Consider the following 16147-nt stretch of genomic DNA (forward strand, 5'->3'; position numbering starts at 1 on the left):
TTTAAAAGGGTCCTGGAAGAGTCCAAGGGCAGACAGGGCTATATCAGACCCTTACAACAAAACCCACAGAGCAGGCAGGCAGGCAGGAGTCCTTCCTGTAGATGAGCCTGACCACTGCAGTGAGGGCTTCATGTACAGAAGACCCGCCCAGTCCACATTCCAGGGGTGACCTCTCCCAGCTGCTGCAGGAGCCCCTGGCTGCCCAATGAGCACGATGGCGCCCAGTCTCTGGATGGCAGGGTTGGCCAGCAGGGACCCTAGCACCTCAGTGATCTCACTGATGTTCAGAGCAGCCTGGCAGGGCCCAGCTCCCGTCCCTCCACCGTTCCAGTTCCCACCTCCTTCCCAGGATGAGGATTCGCTCTTCAGCCATGATCTTGAGGAAGTGGTAAGATTCTTCCTAATCAATCCCAAATGGCACTTCACAATCACCTGGGACAGAGTGGAGAGAGGCCCAGGGAGACACGGCCCATTCACGGACTCAGGCAGTTTCCTCTCCTGTAAGGGCTGAGTCCCAGGCTACAGTGGGACTCAAACACATTGGCCCTGCCCTCGGGGGCCAGGATGTGGGGCTGAGAATAACAGATACCCAAGGGGCCAAAGGCCCTTTCAGTGAGCAGATGTGTCCAGGTTGCACAGCCGGACCACCTGCTTATCCTAGACGGCAGCCCTGGCCCTGTACACCTGCCCCACCCCCAACTGCAGCCCTGCCCGGGCCTGCATGCAGTCAATCATACAACCTCTAGCCCTGCTTCCCCCAGGCCCACTACTCCCTTCACCAGTCAACCCCATCTGCCACCCCGTTCTGCCCTGCCCTCCTGCTCCTGCCCCTTTCACTCATCTCTTTTCCCGCAGAAATGCCCTCCTCCAGTCCCACTGAGTCCTAGGCGGATCCATCCTTGCAGGCCTAGCTCATATGAAGCCCCTGTTCCCCTAGGAAGAAGCCTCCTCATTTCACAGCCCCTTTCCAGACCCAGGCCCATGTTTCATTGCTTTGGTGGGGGCTGTCTTGCCTCCAGAGTCAACAATCCTCCATGGTGTCTGCTTCCCATCCTTTCCCCGGGCACAGTGCAGGCCGCCTTGCCAGGGGCCCGTGCTCCACAGCAGTTGGGGACGAGGACAGAACACAGGTTGACATGGGAGGGGTTGGACTCTGAAGAGCCTGACTCCCAGAGCAGGTCAGCATCTCAGACTGGCTGGAGAAGCATCTGTGTAAACAACCCCTCTGGTGTGTCCAGGATGGATGGGCCCCAGGGAAATGGAGCCCCGGGCAAACACAGGCCAGGAGTAGACAGCAAGTTGATGCTGATGCCTCAGGAGAAGGGGAAGAAAAGATGGACACCCTCTGTGCCTTGCTCCATAGTCACACAGGGCACCAGAGGCTCAGGCCTGGCTCTCCTGGGGCTGTGTGCCCACACCAGGCAGCTATGATGCCAGTGTGGCAGGACACCTCCAGGCACTGCCCTACTGCTTGGTGTGGAGCTCCAGCTGCAGGAAGGCCACGGAGTGGTGTGGCCAGGCCATAACCAGTGACCCAGAGGTAGTGGTAGATGGAGAGGGCGTCCTGAAAGGGACCAGGGCACAGCATGGTCCCATGAAGTCCTCTGAAGGGACTGCTGACTTCTTTGTCAGTGAGCCTTCCCAGGGGCCTCCTGCATGGCAGCCCTGTTCCCTGTCTGGAGTATGGTGTGGAACAGCTACCCCACAGTGGGAGCTGGCAGGCATCCGAGGGACCCGAGTGCCGACCAAGCCTCTGTTTATTCACACCACCCCCGAGGATGCTGGAGCCAGTGTGTGATCAGGGTGCTCACCGTGCATGCCCCTTGCCTGCTGCAGCTCCAGGAAAGGCTGGAGGGATGCTGAGGCCAGAGGGGTGACCAGGGGCTGCTGGAGAGGTGCTTAGTGTCACTGTGTGAGTGAAGCAGATGCTCACTAGTAAGGCCCTAAGGAGGGCCCCAGGACCTCAGCTGTCACCCTCCCAGAGGGACGGCTGACCACTGGGGCCCAGCAGGGGACAGGGGCTGCTCTCTTATGGGTGCCTGGGAAAGGATAAGGTGAGGGCCTGGGTTAAAGTCAGTGTGAGGGATAGAATTAGGGATTAGGGTTGAAGTCAGGGTCAGTGTCAAGTTGGATTTAGGGACTGGAGTGAGAGTGAAGGTCAAGGTCAAGCTCAGATCGGGTCAGGGCTTTTCTGGTTGGCTTTGTCAAGGGTTGTACAGACACATACTCTAGTGTTTACTCTTGCTGTGGGCGAGAACCTGGGATGGGGTCCAGGCTGCCAGGTCTTGGTCTCTCTGGGACCTTGGCCAAGTCCTTTTCCTAACTGGGTCCTGTTTGTTGTCTGTAAGCAAAGGAGCTGCCCTGACACCCCTGTTCTGCCATCAGGAGCACCCTCTGCTGTGAAGGGCAGGCAACAGATGCCGCTTGGGCTCTGGATGCGTTGAAGAGGACCCACGTGCAGGCTAAGCACTTTATGGACTTTATCTCAACTTCCTCATGACCAAAGCCCCAGGAATCACAATCCAGGAAACCTAGGCCCTCACGGGCAAGCAGAAGCACACACTCTGTCCTCGATAAACAGGGGGCTGAGTAGCTATGTTGGGCTGGACCCACACGGTCTCACACCAGAGAGTCCAGGTGCCAGCTGGGTGACTGCAGGACTCCAGCACTACCAGGTGCAGAGCTGGAGCCCAGGTGTTTGGCCACCTGTCCCTGTTCCTTGCCTTCAAGACAGGCAAGCTTCTCCCAAAGTGAACTTCACATATGCCCCCTGGCTGAGGCCTGGCCCCTCACGTCCAAAAGTATTTGGGAAGAGGTGGAAATGAGGGGGTGTGGTCCAGTCGTCAGGGTCAGGTGGAGGATGATAGGTCCAGTGGCTCATTAAATTCAGAGCAGTAGCTATGATCTGTGAAAAGCACACTAGAGAGTGTTTGGTTTGTTTATTCGTTTATCTGTTTTGGCAGTAGGGTACCAGCAATAATAAGATGAGGCTAAGGGAGGCCTCATCAATGTCTGGAAAATTAAACAGGTTTCATTGCTTTGGCGGGGGCTGTCTTGCCTCCAAAGTCAACAGTCCTCAGTTGAGGCTCTCTTGAGAGAATGGGTGTCCAGGAGTTAGACTGAGGGCAGTGGTAATGGTCTGGGACAAGGTGACCACAGCATTCCGAGATGACAGGTGGGCCAGGTGTCCTGCAGGCGAGAGCCAAAAGACGCTAATGGTCTGGCCTCTCTATGCCTCCAGGAGCCTAAGGTGTTCCTTCTCCTCCAGCGGAGCTGCTCCCCTTTTCGAAATCCTCACCATTCCTAACCCACAGTGTCCAGCTGGGTCCTTCTGGAGGTGATTACTATGTATCGTCCCAGACGAGCGGGCTGCACCAGCAGCACCATCTTAGGAGTGATCACTCCTGAGATAATGATCATGATCATTACCTTCAATATCCATAACTGCCCAGTGCTCGCACACAGAGCCAGGAGGTAAGAGTGACCGGATTAGCATCTCCCACACCAACCCCCGCCTTGCAGCCCATGGGTCAGTAGCCCGGGTTCCTCCATGCAGGGATGGAGGTGGGCAGAGAAGAGTGAGGAGGGTGAATTATGTGTCAGGGTCTCTCACAGCTAGCGTGGGTCTTTTCTTATTCCCCCTCCCTACCTCATAACTAAATATTCTATTTAAATGAGTGGTACCTTCCTGGAGAATTGCCACAGTTAGAGTCCACTTATGTTTTCAGTTTTTTTTTTTTTTTTAGTTCATCTTTTAAGGCATCTGCTGTCTGTGGGTGGTAGGGGACATGAAATGTCCCACACAGCAGCCCCCAGATAGCTGCCTATCGCTGCTTCTCTTGGCTACGAGGGCGGCACCATTGTCCGACCGGATGTGCTCCAGGAGTTCAGATATGCAGCAGTACATTTAGGACTTGTCAAGCAGCACGGCCCATGTTCCCTGCAGATGGGAATTGCTGTGTCATACCCAAGAAAGGCATCTACTGTCGTCAGCACCCAGTGGTGCTCCTGGCAGAAGGGGAAGGGGTCCGTGGAGTCTGTTTTCCAGGACTGGCCAGGTCTGTACTGGAGTGCACAGGTCGCTGTGTGCACTGGAGTCACTTTGTCCCTTGACTGTGGAGCTGGTACACTTGCAGGCTTGCTTGGCCTTGTGTGCTGGCCTCACTAGGCTTTGACGTGGGCCCCAGTCCTGAGCTACAGACAGATGGCCAGGCCTCGTGTGATGGTGTATCCAGGTGGCTCTGATGCTTACCTGGGCTATGCAGAATTGGTCAGCTTGTTGGTTTCACTGATGTTCACTGCCAAGGGGTCCTTTTCCCTGGGTTTTCAGAGGCCTTGGGCCCTGTGCAATCTGCAGCCTAATGTTTGTCGCAATCAGGGTTGGGACTTGACATCCAGTTGTTGCCAGACCACACGGTCAGCCCACTGGCTGTGAACTTAGGTGGGGGCAGTTTCCAGGGCAAGCACCACAGCCTGCACCACTGCCCCTGGGCAGACTTCTTTCTTCGTATGCAGCTTTCATCAGTTTTTTCTGTGGGTCCTGTAGCTTGGCTGATCTGTCTGTGAATCAGGCCCAGGCCTCCTCAGGGACTGCGCTGTGGTGAAGTTCACAAGGAGCCTGAGGTGCTGGTGCAGACCCCAGGACTGGGGTAGCTGCGCCTGGCGGGTGATTGGCCAGTTTTTCAGGCTGGTGGGAGATTCCATTGATGCCTGGCTTCCTCCTTTCTTGGCTGTCCCCCTGTCATTTGATGACAGACATTTGCTGGGCAGTGTCCACTGTGTTGGTGTCTTTCCTCCAGACCCAGCCTATAAGGGGCTGCCTGGGAGGGACCATGCATGGGGAGCTCTACCCTCAGTGTCTACCTACACCCAGCTGCAAGCCAGTAATTGCCACTCAAGGGAGTATGCTGGGCCCTGTCTGTCAAGTGACTGCTGTACTCAGAACACCAGGGGTCACCTTTGCTGACTGCCAGCATCCGGCTACAACCGGCTCCAGGCTGAGTAATTGTCTGCCACGCACACTCATAATTTTCAAGGCTCTTTAGGACTAATTGGCTGGGGAGGGCAGTCTGCACAACTGCCAGATGGTTTCCTTACACACCTCTTCCTCTCCAGCTCTTTAGTGCTGTGGCCCCTGCCCTCTTCTATTCTATGCTGCTTTACTGCCACCAACTGGCAGGGCATGCAAAGCCTGGTGGGCTCCCAGGTGTGTGCTTGTCCCACTGGCCACTGTCCTAACTGTGGCCCTTCCCCTCTGGGAGCAGACCTTGTAGTCAGGAGTCACAGCATCAGCTGATGTGCAGAGCTGCTCTCTCCTTCCAGGCCCCCTGACCCAGCCTCCTCCTCTGTTTCATCCTGTCTGGTTTTTGTTTTCATTTTTACATCTCCCTGAGCCCAAGAACTCTCTGGACATCAGGAGGGGCAGCATTTGGATGGCTGGTTTCAATTCTTCCTCTTGCTACTCAGCCTGCAAACATTCCTCAGGAGGTAGGACAGAGGGTTAGCCTGTTCCCCTCCTCTCACCTTCCCGGGGAGACAGCATGCCTGGGCGATCCTGGGGTCTTCCACATCTCTTCATTTGGTCGGCCACGTGGGCCTTTTCTGTCTTCTCTCCAGAAAGGCATTGTACCCTTACTGGCCCCACGTTTGGGACGAATTTATCAAACTGTGAAGCAATTTCCAAGCGACAACATGGGTGGCTACATGACTGCAGCTGCGGGTGGATCTGGCGCACTTCCATGCAACCAGCCAGGGATGAGACAGTGAGCCCACGTGGATTTAGACAGTTTATTATTTACAAGAACAGCAGAAGCAAAATGGGCAGGAGGTCAGCTCCCTCGTCCCTCATCCCACAGTCTGACTCTGGCTCAGAGGGATCGGATGACAGTGTGAGCAGAGGGTCACTCAGCCATGCAGGAGCTATCTCCATATTACAGCCAAACAATTTAGTAGCCTGCAGCTGAGAAAGACCTCTCAGTGGCTTCTCCCAAGTCTTAGCTCCCCTGGCTGCAGGAGGAATTGTAGGGCATTCAGCCGAGACACAGGCTGGACTGCAGTTGAGCCCTGCTTATGTGGCCTGCGTGGAAACGTGCAAGATTCCCAGGGAGCTGTGCAGTCACAGCCCATTCTCCACTCCGTTTCCTAACGGAGACCTGACACCCCTCCTTCACCCATCTTCAGAGCTTCCCTTCATCCCTGGTCAGGCCCTGATTGAGAGTGCACCCCTCAGTGCTGAGCACTCTGATCTGGGATTCCTCCCTCCTCGTCCCCACCTCTGCTCCATCAGCACCTCTGTCAGCCCGAAGGCAACATGGATCTTGGGCACATCTGCTTCTCTCCGTGCCCATGCACACCCTTCTCCAGGCCCTGGTCCCCTCCCAGCTGGACACCTCCTGCCCCAGCCTCCTCCCTGGTCTTCCTGCTGCCTCTCCCGCCCCCATCCCAGCCAGGTGCCAACACTGCAGCCAGAGGCAGCTTCATGAAATCAGCCCTGCTTACATCCCTCCATGGCTTCCCAGTGCCTAGAATCAATCCAGCCTCTTTCTGTTGACTCACAGGCCCGGTCCCTGGGGTCACCCTGGAATCCCTCTGCCAGCCCCTCATGACTCCTACCCTCTTTCCTCTCTGTGCTCTCTTCACTCTTGCCACCTGTCTGGATGTTCCCGGAGCCCCCTGAGCCTCTCCCACCTCTTGGCCCTGCACTGGTGTCCCCTGCCTGGCCCTCACTCTCCCTGGAGCAGGCTCATTCTTGTCCTTCAGGTTCCAGGCTAAACATTGCTTCCCACGAGAGGCTTCCCTGACCCACGGTTTGCCGCCTCCACCCTCTCCCTGCATCCTGTCATTGTGCATGTTTTGTCCTCACTGACACCCTCTCCTGGGTAAATCCCCTGCTCCTTGCTGGACTGGGTGCCTGGGGAGGGCAGGGAGAGGCCTCCTCTGTCTTGTCACTACTTCATCCCCACGGCCTTGAACTGTGCTCTGCACAAGATCCATTAAGTGAATGAATGACAACAAGAAGGCTGCAGCTCCCCAGCACCTTCTATGCCCTCCCCCTCCCCATCTAATCTAGTTTAGTGAATGGAACAGCAGAGGATTCAAGGCAGCTGTTGCTCCTCAGTGTGGCCCTAGTTGGGGAGTTAGAGGGAAGGGTTCAGTTTGACTCCAGGACAGGGCTTGAACAATTCAGAACACTATTTTTTTTTTCTTTTGCCACGGTGTCTCACTCTGTCGCCCAGGCTGAAGTGCAATGGCATGATCTCCACTCACTGCAACCTCTGCCTCCCAGGTTCAAGTGATTCTCCTGTCTCAGCCTCCCAAGTAGCCGGGATTACAGGCTTGCGCCACCATGCCTGGATAATTTTTGTGTTTTTAGTAAAGACAGTGTTTCACCATGTTGGCCAGGCTGGTCTTAAACTCGTGACCTCAAGTGATCCACCCACCTCAGCCTCCCAAGGTGCTGGGATTACAGGCGTGAGCCACCACACCTGGCCCAGAACATTACTGATGACACCCCTGAGGCTGGGGAGCCATGACCCTCCCCTTTAAGGATCCTGCTCCAAATTGAAACAGTAACACACATCCATGAGCTAGGACAGGGAAGAGAATGACAAGGACTCTAAACCACCCGGCAGTGAAACTTCCAATGGAAATAAGACCCACTGGGCCCCTCTGTGCTGGGGTTGGAGTCGGGGAGGGCAGCACTCCTGGAGACTCAGATCGGTTTTCAGGTTGTTTGCCCCAGCACTAAGCCAAGAAGTGAGCAAGGAGGATTTGAAGCATCAAGTCCATACCCAAGGTCTGCTCAGTGGGAAACCCCTCATCCCTGGACCCACCAGCAATTCCAGACCCAGGGGTGAAGGGAGGTGCAGGTGAGGGTGAGTATAACATGTGCCTTTTCCTGGAGGGCAGGGAACAGGAGTAGGAAGTCACAGCTTGGGCAAATGGGACTGAGCTGCAGGGCCTTGTGACCTTGTGCCCCAGGGGATTTGGCTGTCTTCCTTGGCTCCCAGGGCTCAGAGCAGTGCTGCACCCCATGCCAGGGCGTGTGAAGACAGAGCTAACTGGAGTGCATGGGGTGCTTTTGGGTGGAGGTTGCTGGCGGCTGGGACAGATGCGCCCTGCCCACTGTCTCCTCTGGGGACAGTGACATCCTGCTCTGATGGCTTGAAAGGACCTGCGTGGCCGAGCTGCCCAGGGGAGCATTGAGGTGCTTCCTCTGTGTCCTGAGGAGCCAGGTGCTCTCTGCACCCCCAGCTGCTGGAGCCCAGAGGGTGGCAGCCTGGAGCTGGGGCAGCAGTGCCTGGTGCAGTGAGGGCTCTGGGTCTGTGTGGCCTGGTTAGCACAGGACCATGAGGAAGGGGTGAGGACCATCAATAAGGGGCCATCTCCAAGGCCTACCTTCAGATGCAAGCTCTTCTCTCCCACACAATTGCTTTGATCCTCGTGGGAAATGTGGTGGACCCTTCTAAGGGGCGGCAGAGAGCACTGGAGGAGAGAGAAAGGGGCCAGCAGGCACATGGGAGATACCTTGACCTCAGGGAACCACTGTTTCAAACCAGAAAGGATCTTTTATACTTTGCTGTCATGCAGCCAAATCAGGCGGACATACGAGCAAGCAGGTGCACCCACGCATCTGTACATGAGCAGTGCGGACAAGTGGCTGCAGGAGGCCCCCGGCCCGTCTCAGGCACTAGCACAGGACTATCCATCCTAGTTCCTGCATTTCTTTCAGGTTTGGCCAAGGCATCCCCAGGGACAAGCACGGGTGATAGCAGGTGAGCTGAAATCAACCTGTGCTTACACAGTGAGTCTTGCCAGTGCCTCCGAGGAAAGGTGACCTTGGGGAAGTGAGTGGTCATTGGTTTCCTGTGTGCCCCGTCCTGCTGGAGAAAGAGCCTGGAAAACATGCCTAGTCTGTGTGGTCACAGCAGGAAGAGGGCAGAGGTGGGGGCCCTGTCTTAGCAGACAGCACCATGAAACTGGATCTTGAAGAATGATTTTGCCAGAGGGAGGAATGGCTTGCCTGGCATGGGGGAAGGCAGAGACAAAGGCCCAGAGGTAGAAGAGCCTGACTTTCCAGAATGCAGAGAGCTGGGAAATGAGTTGCGGGGAGGTCAGGCAAACCCCAGGTGAGAAAGACTTTCAAAACCTGCAGGGGCATTTCCCCATATCCCCTAATGTTCAGCCTCTCAGTAGTTTTTTTTCTGCCCTGGTGGTGGCTTTCAAACATATCCACCAATTCTTCCACACTCTCCCCATCAAGATGCAGAGGCCACGAACTTCACCTTAAACCATGGCCCTGGCCGGGCGCGGTGGCTCACGCTTGTAATCCCAGCACTTTGGGAGGCCGAGGCGGGCGGATCACGAGGTCAGGAGATCGAGACCACGGTGAAACCCCGTCTCTACTAAAAATACAAAAAAAAAATTAGCCGGGCGTGGTGGCGGGCGCCTGTAGTCCCAGCTACTCGGAGAGGCTGAGGCAGGAGAATGGCGTCAACCCGGGAGGCGGAGCTTGCAGTGAGCCGAGACTGTGCCACTGCACTCCAGCCTGGGCGACAGAGCGAGACTCCGTCTCAAAAAAAAAAAAAAAAACATGGCCCTTAATGATTGCAGCAGGAGAGAGCCGAGTGCCTTCTGAGGCTGCTTATAGAAAGCCACACAGGTCCTGCCAGTTCTCCTGGGATGCTTGTTCTGGGAGCCTTTAACCATCATGCTAGGAGTCTGGCAGCCCTGAGCTGCCATGTGAGGACACCTCAGAGAGACCCAGTAGACCCAGCTTATCCAGCATCCAGTGCCTGGAGTCTTACCAGCCCAGACACTGGGTGCGTGAGTGAGGACACTCGTGTGTGACTGCAGCCTCCATGGACTGGAACCTTAGAGATGCCCCCAGGCAACAGCTGCCTAGCAGCCCAGTCAGCCCCAGATTCCTGAGCAGAATAAACTCTGGCTATTGTTTCAAGCCATTGTTTTGGGCTGGCTTTTTTTTTTTTTTTATGTAAATACTGTATTGTTTATTGTAATAGTGTAAATACTGTAATACTGTATTGTTTTTTTTTTATTATTATTATACTTTAGGGTTTTAGGGTACATGTGCACAATGTGCAGGTTTGTTACATATGTATCCATGTGCCATGTTGGTTTGCTGCACCCATTAACTCGTCATTTAGCATTAGGTATATCTCCTAATGCTGTCCCTCCCCCCTCCCCCCACCCCACAACAGTCCCCGGAGTGTGATGTTCCCCTTCCTGTGTCCATGAGTTCTCATTGTTCAATTCCCACCTATGAGTGAGAACATGCGGTGTTTGGTTTTTTGTCCTTGCGATAGTTTACTGAGAATGATGTTTTCCACTTTCATCCATGTCCCTACAAAGGACACGAACTCATCATTTTTTATGGCTGCATAGTATTCCATGGTGTATATGTGCCACATTTTCTTAATCCAGTCTATCGTTGTTGGACATTTGGGTTGGTTCCAGCTCTTTGCTATTGTGAATAGTGCTGCAATAAACATACGTGTGCATGTGTCTTTATAGCAGCATGATTTATAGTCCTTTGGGTATATACCCAGTAATGGGATGGCTGGATCAAATGGTATTTCTAGTTCGAGATCCCTGAGGAATCGCCACACTGACTTCCACAATGGTTGAACTAGTTTACAGTCCCACCAACAGTGTAAAAGTGTTCCTATTTCTCCACATCCTCTCCAGCACCTGTTGTTTCCTGATTTTTTAATGATGGCCATTCTAACTGGTGTGAGATGGTATCTCACTGTGGTTTTGATTTGCATTTCTCTGATGGCCAGTGATGATGAACATTTCTTCATGTGTTTTTTGGCTGCATAAATGTCTTCTTTTGAGAAGTGTCTGTTCATGTCCTCTGCCCACTTTTTGATGGGGTTGTTTGTTTTTTTCTTGTAAATTTGTTTGAGTTCATTGTAGATTCTGGATATTAGCCCTTTGTCAGATGAGTAGGTTGCAAAAATTTTCTCCCATTCTGTAGGTTGCCTGTTCACTCTGATGATAGTTTCTTTTGCTGTGCAGAAGCTCTTTAGTTTAATGAGATCCCATTTGTCGATTTTGGCTTTTGTTGCCATTGCTTTTGGTGTTTTAGACATGAAGTCCTTGCCCACGCCTATGTCCTGAATGGTATTGCCTAGGTTTTCTTGTAGGATTTTAATGGTTTTAGGTCTAACATATAAGTCTTTAATCCATCTTGAATTAATTTTTGTATAAGGTGTAAGGAAGGGATCCAGTTGCAGCTTTCTACATATGGCTAGCCAGTTTTCCCAGCACCATTTATTAAATAGGGAATCCTTTCCCCATTTCTTGTTTTTGTCAGGTTTGTCAAAGATCAGATAGTTGTAGCTATGCGGCGTCATTTCTGAGGGCTCTGTTCTGTTCCATTGATCTATGTCTCTGTTGTGGTACCAGTACCATGCTGTTTTGGTTACTGTAGCCTTGTAGTATAGTTTAAAGTCAGGTAGCGTGATGCCTCCAGCTTTGTTCTTTTGGCTTAGGATTGACTTGGCGATGCGGGCTCTTTTTTGGTTCCATATGAACTTCAAAGTGTTTTTTTCCAATTCTGTGAAGAAAGTCATTGGTAGCTTTATGGGGATGGCATTGAATCTATAAATTACCTTGGGCAGTATGGCCATTTTCATGATATTGATTCTTCCAACCCATGAGCATGGAATGTTCTTCCATTTGTTTGTATCCTCTTTTATTTCATTGAGCAGTGGTTTGTAGTTCTCCTTGAAGAGGTCCTTCACATCCCTTGTAAGTTGGATTCCTAGGTATTTTATTCTCTTTGAAGCAATTGTGAATGGGAGTTCACTCATGATTTGGCTCTCTGTTTGTCTGTTATTGGTTTACAAGAATGCTTGTGATTTTTGTACATTAATTTTGTATCCTGAGACTTTGCTGAAGTTGCTAATCAGCTTAAGGAGATTTTGGGCTGAGACAATGGGGTTTTCTAGATATACAATCATGTCATCTGCAAACAGGGACAATTTGACTTCCTCTTTTCCTAGTTGAATACCCTTTATTTCCTTCTCCTGCCTGATTGCTCTGGCCAGAACTTCCAGCACTATGTTGAATAGGAGCGGTGAGAGAGGGCATCCCTGTCTTGTGCCAGTTTTCAGAGGGAATGCTTCCAGTTTTTGCCCATTCAGTATGATATTGGCTGTGGGTTTGTCATAGATAGCTCTTATTATTTTGAGATATGTCCCATCAATACCTAATTTATTGAGAGTTTTTAGCATGAAGGGTTGTTGAATTTTGTCAAAGGCCTTTTCTGCATCTATTGAGATAATCATGTGGTTTTTGTCTTTGGTTCTGTTTATATGCTGGATTACATTTATTGATTTGCGTGTGTTGAACCAGCCTTGCATCCCAGGGATGAAGCCCACTTGATCATGGTGGATAAGCTTTTTGATGTGCTGCTGGATTCGGTTTGCCAGTATTTTATTGAGGATTTTTGCATCAATGTTCATCAAGGATATTGGTCTGAAATTCTCTTTTTTGGTTATGTCTCTGCCAGGTTTTGGTATCAGGACGATGCTGGCTTCATAAAATGTGTTAGGGAGGATTCCCTCTTTTTCTATCGATTGGAATAGTTTCAGAAGGAATGGTACCAGTTCCTCCTTGTACCTCTGGTAGAATTCAGCTGTGAATCCATCAGGTCCTGGACTCTTTTTGGTTGGTAAGCTATTGATTATTGCCACAATTTCAGAAGCTGTTATTGGTCTATTCAGAGATTCAACTTCTTCCTGGTTTAGTCTTGGGAGGGTGTATTTGTCGAGGAATTTATCCATTTCTTCTAGATTTTCTAGTTTATTTGCATAGAGGTGTTTGTAGTATTCTCTGATGGTAGATTGTATTTCTGTGGGATCGGTGGTGATATCCCCTTTTTCGTTTTTTATTGCATCTATTTGATTCTTCTCTCTTTTCTTCTTTATTAGTCTTGCTAGCGGTCCATCAATTTTGTTGATCTTTTCAAAAAACCAGCTCCTGGATTCATTAATTTTTTGAAGGGTTTTTTGTGTCTCTATTTCCTTCAGTTCTGCTCTGATTTTAGTTATTTCTAGCCTTCTGCTAGCTTTTGAATGTGTTTGCTCTTGCTTTTCTAGTTCTTTTAATTGTGATGTTAGGGTGTCAATTTTGGATCTTTCCTGCTTTCTCTTGTGGGCATTTAGTGCTATAAATTTCCCTCTACACACTGCTTTGAATGTGTCCCAGAGATTCTGGTATGTTGTGTCTTTGTTCTCGTTGGTTTCAAAGAACATCTTTATTTCTGCCTTCATTTCATTATGTACCCAATAGTCATTCAGGAGCAGGTTGTTCAGTTTCCATGTAGTTGAGCGGTTTTGAGTGAGTTTCTTAATCCTGAGTTCTAGTTTGATTGCACTGTGGTCTGAGAGACAGTTTGTTATAATTTCTGTTGTTTTACATTTGCTGAGGAGAGCTTTACTTCCAACTATGTGGTCAATTTTGGAATAGGTGTGGTGTGGTGCTGAAAAAAATGTATATTCTGTTGACTTGGGGTGGAGAGTTCTGTAGATGTCTATTAGGTCCACTTTATGTAGAGCTGAGTTCAATTCCTGGATATCCTTGTTAACTTTCTGTCTCGTTGATCTGTCTAATGCTGACAGTGGGGTGTTAAAATCTCCCATTATTATTGTGTGGGAGTTTAAGTCCCTTTGTAGGTCACTGAGGACTTGCTTTATGAATCTGGGTGCTCCTGTGTTGGGTGCATATATATTTAGGATAGTTAGCTCTTCTTGTTGAATTGATCCCTTTACCATTATGTAATGGCCTTCTTTGTCTCTTTTGATCTCTGTTGGTTTAAAGTCTATTTTATCAGAGACTAGGATTGCAACCCCTGCCTTTTTTTGTTTTCCAGTTGCTTGATAGATCTTCCTCCATCCCTTTATTTTGAGTCTATGTGTGTTTCTGCACATGAGATGGGTTTCCTGAATACAGCACACTGATGGGTCTTGACTCCTTATCCAATTTGCCAGTCTGTGTCTTTTGATTGGAGCATTTAGCCCATTTACATTTAACGTTAATATTGTTATATGTGAAACTGATCCTGTCATTATGATGTTAGTTGGTTATTTTGCTCGTTAGTTGCTATTGTTTCTTCCTAGCCTCGATGGTCTTTACAATTTGGCATGTTTTTGCAGTGGCTGGTACCGGTTGTTCCTTTCCATGTTTAGTGCTTCCTTCAGGAGCTCTTTTAGGGCAGGCCTGGTGGTGACAAAATCACTCAGCGTTTGCTTGTCTGTAAAGTATTTTATTTCTCCTTCACTTATGAAGCTTAGTTTGGCGGGATAGCAAATTCTGGGTTGAAAATTCTTTTCTTTAAGAATGTTGAATATCGGCCCCCACTCTCTTCTGGCTTGTAGAGTTTCTGCTGAGAGATCAGCTGTTAGTCTGATGGGCTTCCCTTTGTGGGTAACCCGACCTTTCTCTCTGGCTGCCCTTAACATTTTTTCCTTCATTTCAACTTTGGTGAATCTGACAATTATGTGTCTTGGAGTTGCCCTTCTCGAGGAGTATCTTTGTGGCGTTCTCTGTATTTCCTGAATCTGAATGCTGGCCTGCCTTGCTAGATTGGGGAAGTTCTCCTGGATAATATCTTGCAGAGTGTTTTCCAACTTGGTTCCATTCTCCCCATCATTTTCAGGTACACCAATCAGACGTAGGTTTGGTCTTTTCACATAGTCCCAAATTTCTTGGAGGCTTTGTTCATTTCTTTTTATTCTTTTTTCTCTAAACTTCCCTTCTCTCTTCATTTCATTCATTTCATCTTCCATCAGCGATACCCTTTCTTCCAGTTGGTCGCATCTGCTACTGAGGCTTCTGCAATCTTCGCGTAGTTCTCGAAACTTGGCTTTCAGCTCCATCAGCTCCTTTAAGCCCTTCTCTCCATTGGTTATTCTAGTTATCCATTCTTCTAATATTTTTTCAAAGTTTTTAACTTCTTTGCTATTGTTTTGAATTTCCTCTCGTAGCTCAGAGTAGTTTGATCGTCTGAAGCCTTCTTCTCTCAACTCATCAAAGTCATCCTCCATCCAGCTTTGTTCCGTTGCTGGTGAGGAACTGTGTTCCTTTGGAGGAGGAGAGGTGCTCTGTTTTTTAGAGTTTCCAGTTTTTTTGCTCTGTTTTTTCCCCATCTTTGTGGTTTTATCTACTTTTTGTCTTTGATGATGGTGATGTACAGATGGGTTTTTGGTGTGGATGTCCTTTCTGTCTGTTAGTTTTCCTTCTACCAGACAGGACCCTCAGCTGCAGGTCTGTTGGAGTTTACTAGAGGTCCACTCCAGACCCTGTTTGGCTGGGTGTCAGCAGCGGTGGCTGCAGAACAGCGGATTTTCGTGAGACCACAAATTCAGCTGTCTGATAGTTCCTCTGAAAGTTTTGTCTCAGAGGAGTACCCGGTTGAATGAGGTGTCAGTCTGTCCCTACTGGGGGGGTGCCTCCCAGTTAGGCTGCTCAGGGGTGAGGGACCCACTTTAGGAGGCAGTCTGTCCGTTCTCAGATCTCCAGCTGCGTGCTGGGAGAACCACTACTCTCTTCAAAGCTGTCAGTCAGACAGGGACCTTTAAGTCTGTGGAGGTTCTTGCTGAGTTTTTGTTTGTCCGTGCCCTGCCCCCAGAGGTGGAGCCTACAGAGGCAGGCAGGCCTCCTTCAGCTGTGGTGGGCTCCACCCAGTTCGAGCTTCCTGGCTGCTTTGTTTACCTAAGCAAGCCTGGGCAATGGCGGGCGCCCCTCCCCCAGCCTCGCTGCTGCCTTGCAGCTTGATCTCAGACTGCTGTGCTAGCAATCAGCGAGACTCCATGGGCACAGGACCCTCCGAGCCAGGTGCGGGACACAATCTCCTAGTGTGCCGTTTTCCAGGCCCGTTGGAAAAGCGCAGTATTAGGATGGGACTGACCCGATATTCCAGGTGCCGTCTGTTTCCCCTTTCTTTGACTAGGAAAGGGAACTCCCTGACCCCTTGCGCTTCCCGAGTGAGGCAATGCCTCGCTCTGCTTCGGCTCGCGCACAGTGCGCTTCACCAACTGTCCTGCACCCGCTGTTAGGCACTCCCTAGTGAAATGAAACGGGTACCTCAAGCAGAAATGCAGAAATCACCCGTCTTCTG

This window comes from Hylobates moloch, unplaced genomic scaffold, assembly GCF_009828535.3.
Source record: "Hylobates moloch isolate HMO894 unplaced genomic scaffold, HMol_V3 SCAFFOLD_8, whole genome shotgun sequence".
Taxonomy (NCBI): domain Eukaryota; kingdom Metazoa; phylum Chordata; class Mammalia; order Primates; family Hylobatidae; genus Hylobates; species Hylobates moloch.